This window comes from Rattus rattus, chromosome 16 (genome assembly GCF_011064425.1).
Source record: "Rattus rattus isolate New Zealand chromosome 16, Rrattus_CSIRO_v1, whole genome shotgun sequence".
NCBI classification, from domain to species: domain Eukaryota; kingdom Metazoa; phylum Chordata; class Mammalia; order Rodentia; family Muridae; genus Rattus; species Rattus rattus.
The window spans coordinates 7,607,303-7,618,248 of record NC_046169.1 but is presented as its reverse complement, the minus strand read 5'-3'; the positions used below and the strand labels follow the sequence as shown (position 1 = coordinate 7,618,248).

Below are 10,946 nucleotides of genomic sequence, written 5' to 3'. Positions count from 1 at the left end.
ACCACACCAGCTACTAGCTACTTGCCTTTCCCTGCTCCCATGATATCCTGCAAGGGTCCCATTTCCATGATTGACCTGTTTGGCTCAGAGCTGAAGTCCACAGGTAGACGTGAGCAAATATTACCACATGGGAAATGAACTGTATCATTTAATATGAGTAAAAAATTCATTTTATTAATAACCAAACATAAATAAAAACTCAACAATCAAAACAATAAGAAAGAAGCCAATGAAATAAAAGGAGATATTTTCTCTAAAGAGAAGGACAGCTTAGATGGGGAACCACAGCAGGGTGGAACTCTGCAGACAATTCTGCTAACTATACGTCAACCTCAGGCAGAGGGAAAACAAACTCTGGTGCACCTAGCTGCACAATGGCAGATAGAAATAAGTGCCTGGCAGCTGGAACATCTGCAGGCCCATCTGCAGCCACACCTGCAGCCACACCTGCAGACCCATCTTCAGCCACACCTAGAGGTGACTGTGTATCAGCTGATGTGGGCAGAGCTTGATCCAAAGTCGGAAGCTACCCTGGTCCAGCTTCTGGCACAAAGGGTTCCAGAACCGCCGGGTCCAGGAGTTCAGGGTCCTCTCCAGGTTGCAGGTCTCCCTGTGGTTCGGCCACAGAAGCTGGAATCAGAGCCAGAATCTCTTGCATCCCTGAGGCATCCTGCACTAAGGGGTTCTGGAGTTGTTGCACAACCTAGGGGCAGAAGGAGATGGGCTTTAGTGGAGGCAGCCTAGAAGCTTCCAGGATGGGGTGAGCTTCCCCAGGATTGCCTGACACACAAGGCCTTTCCATACCAGAGAATTCCCAGTCCTCTCCTCACTGTAGGACATCTTACCTGACTGCTGTCCAGCCCTGGCTTCAGGCCAAAGCTCTGGAGAATTCCCTGGTGGGATTTACCACCGAACCCACCTCCCCCCTTGCCAGGCAGCCGACCCCAGGCCTTTCTCAAGCTTTGACTTTTTGGCCTCCTGCTCCTCCAGCACTGAGAGCAGCTCCCTGGCTTGGTTATCTACTTCTTCGGAAGGCACATTGAGCCTCGCATAGTCCAGCAGCTGCCTCACGACGACCATGTCTTAGGGCTCACAAAAATCCTGGGGGAATTTCTGAAAGGAGAACATGGTGCTGTGGGGAAGAGGAAGTTGCAGGGAAGTGGAGTCAGATGCCTGGCCTTGCTTAACCAGTGTAGCTGTGGGCCCGATCAGACAAGGCAATGGCTGCCAGCCTGGGTGCTGATGGGCACAGTGGTCAGGAGAGTCGGGCTGTGTGTAGAGGGCTGCAAACACTTCCTGTTCCTCAGCAGAGAGACAGGGCTAACTGGGCTGGGCTGTAGTGGGGATAGATTCTCCCAGGGCCCTTCAATTTCCATCCTTCTCTCTGCTCCTCAGAACTCAGGAGCCCACTGGAGAGCTCTGTTCTCCTTCACCTGCAGGTGAAGTCTCAGGTACCATAGTTCCTCTAGTGGGAACCCCCACAGCCCTCAGCCCTCGCCCACCCCCACCTCCCACTGCAAAAATGTCAAAATGGGCCCTTACCTCCCTCTCTCCACCCCTCTCACTGCAGAGATGGTCCCTTGCCTTCCTCTTCTCACCACATCTCACTCCACAGATGGACCTTCACCATCCCCTTTATCCCCACCCCACTGCACAGATAGGCTCACCCCCTCTCCCTCACTCTACAGAAAGGATCTTACCTCCCTCTTCACCCAAAGCCCACTCACCTCTTTGCTGGTCCTCCACAGTCAGACCGGAAGGATCCACACCTGTGGCATTCCATGAGGTGTCACCCCTAAGGCCTTGCTTCCCCAACCTACTAATAGAGCTACAGGAAGCTACTCAAATCAGAAGAAGCTGGAAAGGAACCAGGGATCCTGGGGCTCTCTGCCCTGTTCTCTGAAGGCCCAGGAATGAGCCTCTGTTGACAGATCTTCAGAGATCTCCAGGCAATGGGTGGAAGCCTAGGTGCTCCCTGCCAGGACTCTTGTTGGTTCTGGGCTTCTTGTCTGGTTCCATTAATCCCATAGGTCATTTAGGGCCTAGAGCCTTTTTTACACATGGGGAAAGAGCTCTGCCCAAGGCACAAGAAGGGAGAGTGTTTGACACTCCCTGGAGACAGTGAGAGACAAACTCGAGTCTCCCAACCCCTCCTTTGGCCATGTCACTTTGCAGGTTCAGACCCATGACCAACACTGCCAGGGTACAATCATACTTGTTCTACGGGAGCACAGAGTCCTGGGGAAGAGCAGAGCCCTCCTAAAACCCTAAAACCAGTGTTGGATGTAGCCACTCCCATTGTCAGCATCAGGTCCAGCACCTCCCCGGTGGTAGCAAACTTTGGGGAGATGGCAGGAAAGTTGCGGATGGACAAGTGGTCGTGGTTCTGAACCGCAGTTGGTATATGGTACCATTTATTTGTTCGATGTATCCTGTGCGGTTGTAGTTAAACCTGGGGGGCTTATGCAGAGATGCTGGCTCCTGTGGATTCTGAGGCAGGACCAAGGAAGGCAGGAGGGTTTAAATGTAGAAACTCTGAGACGTCAGCAATCCACTACCATCCATTGGAAAGTGAGCATAAAGAATGTCCTCGGTGTCTCACAGGAACACACACCCAGGCAGGGGCCTCGGGGGATCAGGGGGACCTCGGGGGATCAGGGGGACCAACCAGACAGTTTCTTACTAGAGGTTGGCCTGTGTTACCTTAGGATTCCTGGGGGAAACACGCCAGAAGTGTGTCAAAGGGCGTATCCAACGTCTCCAGAGTGGCCAAGGCAACGACCACTCTTGGCTTTTTGTGGCCAGAGCCACTGGAAGTCTGGAAACAAGAGAACTTCCTGCTCTCTCAAGAGCCTCCAGACAAGTAAGTCAGGTAAAGTTACTGTTGACCTCTGTTTACCTGGTAACCAGGATTCCAAGTTCCATTTGGGTTGCTAAGCAAGTGGGGTCACTTCCTGATTCCTCCAGCCTGAGCCCCTCCTCATAGGCTTTCCTAAGTGGCTACCAGTACTGCCAATTGCTGTCCTTCTGCCTTCCATGTTTGTAACGGGACCCAGTGGCGTCCATAAACTCATGCTACTACCCTGACCTGGGAAGTTGGCCTGCAGCAAGACCTTCAACTTATATCTCAACATATTTAGGAATGCAAAAGAGGTTTCTAAACCATCCCTTCTATACCACAAGCATCCCAGGAAAAAACGATTTCTTCTCAGAGTCTTCCCACTATCCTGATGTCATTCCTAAAAATCACTCTAGCACAGGTTTCCCATCCTAGTATGTCATCATGTGATATGATCACAGATGCCCTATACCTGGGAAAACCTCATAATAGTGTTACTTGAAGGGAAAGCACACATAGGCACTTGTGCTTATGTGCACACACACGTACACACACATAAACACATGAACATGTGCATCACACACATGCACGCACACACGCATGCACACACGCATGCACGCACGCACACACAAACACAGGCACAGCCACACACATGGGCATGTGCATGGACACAGAGAGCATCCATTTACAAATGCCCAGGAGCATGTCAGTGTAGAAAGGCCCCTAGTAGGTGGGTGTCAAGGTTACTTGGTTGAGGTTAATGTTGTGGTAACAAACTTTAGCCAAGTGCATGTGTTCATCTCTAACTCTGTCTTTCTCTTAGGGGAGAGGGCAGGGCAGCTCTCCTTTCATATGCGTTCTAGTGTTTGTCCCCTTTGGGCTTCCACAGGCAACAGGGGGCTTCTTCTGTGTTCCCCAGACAATGGCTCACTGGGTTCTGGCTTCCGGCTTCCAGGCTGTCCCACTCTGCTCACAGCAACGTTCCCTACCCTGAGGAAAAACTGTGCACTAACTTAAAGACTTTGGTAATGTTTCCATATCTTAATTCTTCCATGAGGAGTTTAGAATGCACTCATAGTTCAATTTCATGTTGTTGATGGGAGAAACGAGAAACTTAATACTTCTGTGCAAAAATGGACAAAGAAGGAAGAAAAAAAGAGTGTGGTTCCTAAATTTTATAGAAATATGAAAAAATCATGCTGGCATACACAGCGTGAAACTCTCTTGGGAGTCAAACAGGATGAATGGTGTTCCATGGGGATAGAAGGATGTGTGGGAGGAGAGCTGCTCAGGGCATGTATGTATTTGTATGACAGTAGTCTCCTGTTCCCCATCTCCATGTGCAATGAACTTTTACATAGTTAAAAGTGGTTTTGTTCTTTGAAAAACATCTTACTATTTCACATGTATGAGTGCATGTGTTTCTACGACAGCATGTGTGCAGTGCCCATGGAAGCCAGGAGAGCGTGTTGCATCCTACATACCAAGGTTCTGCATGGTTGTGAGCTACCCTGTGGGTGCAGGGAATTGAACCCAGGTCCTCTGTGAGAGCAGCCAATGCCCTGACAGCTGAGCCATCTCTCAGGACCGTTTATCATTCTCTGGCTGGTCAGAGTAGCCCACTGTAGAAACCACGATTGGTATCCAGTGCTACCCAGCGGGAAGTTTCCAGCTGGCTTATTGGATACAACCCGGTTGTGTCATTCATTTCTGTCCCTTAATTAAATTTTTTTTCAAAACCATCAGACATTAGCAACCTCAGGGATGGCCACACCTATTCTGGCTACAGCCGTGCAGTTTCCATGACAGCTCACTGGGGAGTGGTGGAGCTGTGTCCCAGGATACAGGTGGGCTGCCCACCAGATGAGGTCTTCCTAGCTCAGGCCTGCCGAGGGATGCTGTGCTGTCTGGCAGCTGGGTCAGCTGTTTTCTGGCTTCCCCATAGGAGGGTGGTGGAGGCCCAGCAGAAGGCCTGTCAGAGCCTGGCCTTAGAAGCCAGTCATGCATGTTACATGCAGAGCAGTTACAAAACCCAACAGTCCCAAGGGGAGGCAACCACAGTCTACCTGGTCATAGGCAGCAGAAGATTCTGGAAGAAATGCTCTTGTCCAGCCTACTCGCTTGTACTAATAGAACCTGGCATATGGGTTTATTTTTAACTGACGTTTGCTAAATTGTGCTCCCAAGAAATTGCACAAATGCTCTCCCAGCAGCATACTGAGGAGGAATATATATCTCTAACAAAAGGTTAATTGTCATAAATGGGTTGAATGCTTGTGAACCTCTGCCCACGGATATGATGCTGTGCCATGTGGCCACTAGAGGGCAGTGGTTCTCCATGGAAGCACAAGGAAGCCCTCCCTGACCCGTGCTGGCAGTCATTTCAGATAGGGATGGAGGTTGGGTGGCCGCTGCAGGGAGCTCAACAGAACAGGATTAGGGTCAGGGGCTTCATTCCTCTCTCGGATGCCCTTGGTAGGCTGTGTGAATAACATCAGAAGGCGTGGCTTTCCAGTTCTCTGATTCTCTGCAGAGCAAGTGCCTCTGTGAAAGTGCCCCGCCCATCCCACCTTCTGCAGAAGCATGGGCCAACCAGGGCTGACAGTTCCTTTTCTGGGACAGAGGGCGGTAGAGGGTAATTAATGAAATTTCCTCAGAAGCTCATTTCCAGACAGCTTTATCTTTACCTAGGAATGTGGGGCTCGTCCAGGTTCAAGGAGATCCAAGCCCCTTATGTATTCTGGGTGGCCCTGGACGACAGCCCCTTCCCAACCTGTGTTCACATAGAGGCCAAGTTCACTTAAAGAGGGTGGTGCTGAGTCCTCAACTCCAGCTTGTCTGGCTCCTCCTCTTTTCCCAGAGGAGCCGGGGCCACCATCCCAGGACACTGTCGAGGCTTCTCTGTCCCGGGATACCACCAGTCAAATCTGCCTGTCCCCTGACACCCCAGCTCCTCAAAGTTCTGCTCTGTCCCCCTGACATCCACCTGAGGGCGCACAGGCAGGGAAGCTTCCAGGGGTTGTCAGGGTCAGAGCCTGGCCCCAGGCACCCTAACAACCTAGACTATGGCCACCCATTTTCCTTAGGCCTGTTAGACAAAAGTGAGAAGCCGAAAAATCTGGGTATGGTGGTGCATGCCTTTTCCCCAGCACTCAGGAAGCAGAGGCTGGTGGGTGCCTGAGGTGTTCTGAGAATTTTGGAAGAGTCAGGCTGAATAACAGACTCTCTCAAGATCAAAACAAAACAACCAAACAAAAAGTAGCAGAGAAAGAAGAAATAATTCAAGTCAGCACTCTGGGAAGAGGAACAACTAATGGGGTCCCAGGTTACCCCACCCCACACTCAGGGTCCTCACATGAGGGTTCCTTTGCAATAGAAAGCAAGCAGTGTGCAAAGCTAAGCCGTCCTGAGTGAGGCGAGGTCAGGCCCACACTGAGCCGTCATGGCCTCTGCTCCAGTGTCTCCTGTGAGGTAATCTGACGAGAGACCAAAACTCTGTGAGGCTTCTGTGGGAGCCAAGGTCTCCTCCTGCCAGCGCCAGGCTTCAGCCTCCGCCCTCTGCCTGCAGGAAATTCCCCAAGGGATTTGAATTGTCTCTGGTGTGTCTGCTTCCATTTCCGGTACCTGATGGGAGGGGCACCGTGTCTCTCTGGAGTGTCTTCACTTTTTCCAGGTCAGTGATATTTCCCCGTCTTCCTTTGCACAGCTCAGTCTTGAGTGAAAACACCCATGTCCAAAACTAACAACATGAATAGAATAGAAGTGGGATCCTGTGTTAGGGTAAAATGAACTCTTTTTAATATAAATCTGAGTAATAAATTAATCTGGCAGCTGTGTTTCTTCACCTCCGGTAGTTCCCAATAACCGCACAGAGAACTAAGATTGATTAAGATGGCCTTGAGTCAAATATTGAGCAAATATTACTCCACTGTGAACTCCATGCTGGTCAGGCTTCCTCCCGACAATACCCCACAGTACTTGCATTTCTCATCCTTTCTTGTTCCAGGTCTCTTTTCCTGATGCTTCCTGGACCTCTCCTCATGGCTTCACTCTTCACTTCCTGTGTCTTTCCCCACTCCTCCAAAAATCTGACATCCTACCTTATCCTCTCTAAGAGTTTGTATTGGCTCCATGGCTTTTATTGGCAAGGCAGAGAACGAATGAGGAGCAGTGTTTACTCAAACCTGAGATGAGATCCTCTAAGAATAAATATGACAGAGCCATGTCCAGAGTGAACCCGGAGAGTGGGATAGGGAAACCAGCATTTGAAATAACACAAGGGTGAACTTTACAGAGGGTTCAAAAACATTACACCTACTGGTTGAGCACATTCACGGTCTTGCCAGGCAACCATACACAAGAATCATTGCTCTCTATGCGCTTGTTTTTAGCTATTGTTGAAATGGCTGACACTGTCATCTCCATTTTGTTGTTGGCTTGGAGACCGATCAAGCCATGAAGCACGTGCTGGCTTCAAAACCTTAGCTTCCTCTGCCCCAGCTTCTCGAGTACCGAGCACAGCTATGCTGGTAGTTTCTTGTCGACTTGACACAGCATCTGGGAAGTTAGACTTGATAGTCAGGGGGAAGAGGGAACCTCAGTCGAGGAAATATCTCCATCGGGGTGGCTTTCAGGCAAGTCTGTGCTTCGTTTTCTTCATTAATGATTGACATGGGAGGGCCCATGGGAGGTGACACCACCACTCCCTGACCCACACTGGTGACTTCAGGTTACATGAGAAATCAAGCTGAGAAGCCCCATGGAGCAAGCAAGTGAGCAGCACTCCTTTATGGCCTCTGCCTCGGTTCCCGCCTCCAAGTTCCTGCCTCCAGGTTCCTGCACTGACATTCCTCAGTGATCAATCATGACAGGGAAATGGAAGTCACATAAATCCTTTCCTCCCCAAGCTGTTGTTGGTCGGCGGTTTATCACAGCTATAGAAACCTAAGGAAGATAACAGGCAAAGGGTACTCTGCCATTCGAGATTCCCTCGTGATTGCTCTTCCCTTGTCCTTGAACAACAGTTTCTGGACACATCACAGACTCATCATCTTTTTTGACCTTGTTACCATGGAGAGAGATTTGTTCCATCTGGTCTGATCCCACTCTGGGGACAAACGTGTCAGATGTCAAGGAGCCAGTGCCAGTAAAACTCTAGCCTGTTTTAAGCAGCCAAGAGTTATAGCAGCAATAGCTCTTAGATCAGGCCTACCTGGAATCCATTCCTGCATTAGATTCTGTCTGTCCTGTGGGTGATGTCCTAGCATCTCAAATGCTGCCCAGCCTCCTCTAGGTGATGCATTTCCTCATAATGCTAACAGACGTCAGTTACGCTTATTTCCTTTCATTCCTGTGGGTGTTTTGTCACCTGTGTGTCTATGTCCTGGGTGCATGCAGTCCCTGTAGAGGCCAGAAAAGGGCATGGGATCCCCTGAACTGGATTACATCAGGTTGTGAGCCTTCATGTGTGTGCTGAGAATTGAACCTGGGACCTCAGAAGAGCAACCGGTGCTCCAAACCCCTGAGCCAACTCTCCAGCCCCCTAAGTGCAAACACTTAGAGAAAAATGCAGGTGCCCTCCTTAGGCGTCCAGTACCTTTCAATTATTTAGAGGCTTTATTTGAGTGCACACTGCTAGGGCTTGCTAGATTACCTCCGATCACTAAGGGACGCCAGCGAAGGAACCTGGAGGCAAGAACCTGGAGGCAGGAACATGGAGGCAGGAACATGGAGGCAGGAACTGAAGCAGAGGCTATGAAGGAGTGCTGCTTACTTGCTTGCTCCATGGGGCTTCTCAGCTTGATTTCTCATGCAACCCAAAGCCACCACATGCCCTGTGTGGGGCAGGGAGTGGTGGTGGCATCTCCTAAAGTGAGTTGGGTCCTCACATGTCAAGAGATTCATGCTACATTTGGGACATTTAGTGCCAGTGACAGGCAGATTTTTTTCAATGTAAATATTGCATCTTATATACATGCTAGCATAATACTACTTTGTCAAGGCACGTAGATATACAGAGGACAAACTCAAGGGAAAATTTCTCACTGAATGGCATTGATGAAGAATAGCAAAAATGTTCAGAAAACTTGACACAAGCTAGCATCATCAGAGAGGCAGAAGCCTCAGCTGAGGAAATGCCCCTGTGAGATCCAGCTGTGAGATACTTTCTCAGTTAGTGATCAGTGGGGGAGAGTCCGGCCCATTGTGGGTGGTGTCATTCCTAGGCTGATAGTCCTGGGTTCTATAAGAAAGCAGGCTGAGCAAGGCCTGGGAAACAGGCTTATGAGCAGCACCCCTCCATGGCCTCTGCATTAGCTCCTTCTTCCAGGGTCCTGTCCTGTTTGAATTCTTGTCCTGCCTCATTTGGTGATGAACAGCAATGTGGAAGTGTAAGCCGAATAAACCCTTTCCTCCCCAACTTGCTTTTTGGTCATTATTCATCAAAGCAATTGAAACCTTAATTAAGACACACATTAAAAAATATGGTCTTGGGATACCATTATCTCAGGCTAGTTCTGTGTTTATTCATACTAACAGCATAAACAATTGGGGACAATAGAGGCTGAGCTGTTGTTTTCTTAATTGTGGCTGTTAGAAAAGCATGAGAATTGGGGATGGTAGTCCCATGCCTGTGAACCACTCAACATGGGTTTTATTAACTGCTGAAACATCTTACCAGCCTCATGGAGAAATCCTTTTAGTTTTGTGTATAGGGACATGAGGAAAAAAGACAATTCTATTTTCTTGCTATGAATTTTCTTCTATCTTCCAAAACTATATTTTGGGCCAAAATGAACTCTTCTAAATCTCCTTTATGATTAAAAACTCTGAAGAAAAGGAACAACACAAACTTCTTCTACCCCATGAAGAAAATCAATACAAAAGCCTCAGCCGATTTCATACGTGATGGGGAAAGCCTGAATTGGGGGAAGTTCAGAAGTCTACTCTGACTACTGGCATTCAGTCCCATCCTAGAAGTGCCAGCTTGTGCAATAAGGCAAGAACATTTCATTGAAGTCACACGACGGCAAAGCAGTGAATAGAAAGGATCCCATTTTCAGGCCTCGCCATGAAGTCCATGCAGAGTCCACCAAAGTGTACACGGAATGAACGCACAGAACAAAGAAGTGAATTTGAGAAACTCATAGGGCACAATGACAGCACAGGATTCAGCTGCATTTGAACGCAATGGTGACAATAAGTGGGGAAATAGTAAGAAATGATGTCATAGCAATAATTAGAAATTAAATGCTGAAATCATGAGTGGAACAGTATGTGCTGGGTCCTTAACCTGAAATTATCTATGTGGTAAGAAAAGTCAGACTAAAAATCAGAGAGGCATATGGTAACCACTGATCAGAAGACACAGCACAATAAAAAGATCCCCCCATGTTTATTTTAATTTTTATCAGAAATCTCATTGAGTTTTTAAATTCCAAGTTATTCATAATTTGTATAGAAAAGCAAAGGTTTAAGAACCAACCAAACAATTCTATAAAAAGTAGAAAGAATTATCCACATGAAGTCACTCATTAAGGGAATAATTCCCCAAAGAGGGAAAAACACAGCACTAATTGAATAAAACAGATGAGAGAGTGTCCCCCTCACCACACACACACAAGTAATAGGTCTAATACGTTTTGGAGAGAACAGCTTTCCCCAAAATAGTATTCAAAAAATTGAACATGTGTGTTACAATAGGAATCTTTACCTGACCTTCAGACCAAAAAAAACCAAACTTACAGAGATGTAAATCTAAAATATGGAACTACATGTTACCACTCAAAAAAAAAACATAAGAAAGCCAAGCAAAAGTGGACTCACTTTACCCGCTGTTCTTAGATTTTCAGAGGAATGGGTACATACTTTGGTCAACCATCTGTCTCGTCTGCCATCTATGACAAGGCCATTTGAGAGACTGCCAGGTGCTGCTTAGTGGATCCATCGGTTTCCATGCCCATCCATCCAACTGAGGTCTTTCCTGTCAACAGAATCCTGGTCGATCATGCTGAGTTTGCAGCTAGGGTGGCTATGACAGAGCCAATTTATCTTGCAATTAGCAATTTAGAAAGTTTATAATGGTCAGGCGATGCCTAGGTCCAGTTCA

The 10,946-nt window shown here is 48.1% G+C and overlaps 1 pseudogene; it reads right to left on the bottom strand.

The window, feature by feature from the left end:
* Positions 1-319: 319 nt before the first annotated feature.
* On the bottom strand, positions 320-4,846 carry LOC116885862 (annotated as a pseudogene).
* Positions 4,847-10,946: the final 6,100 nt, after the last annotated feature.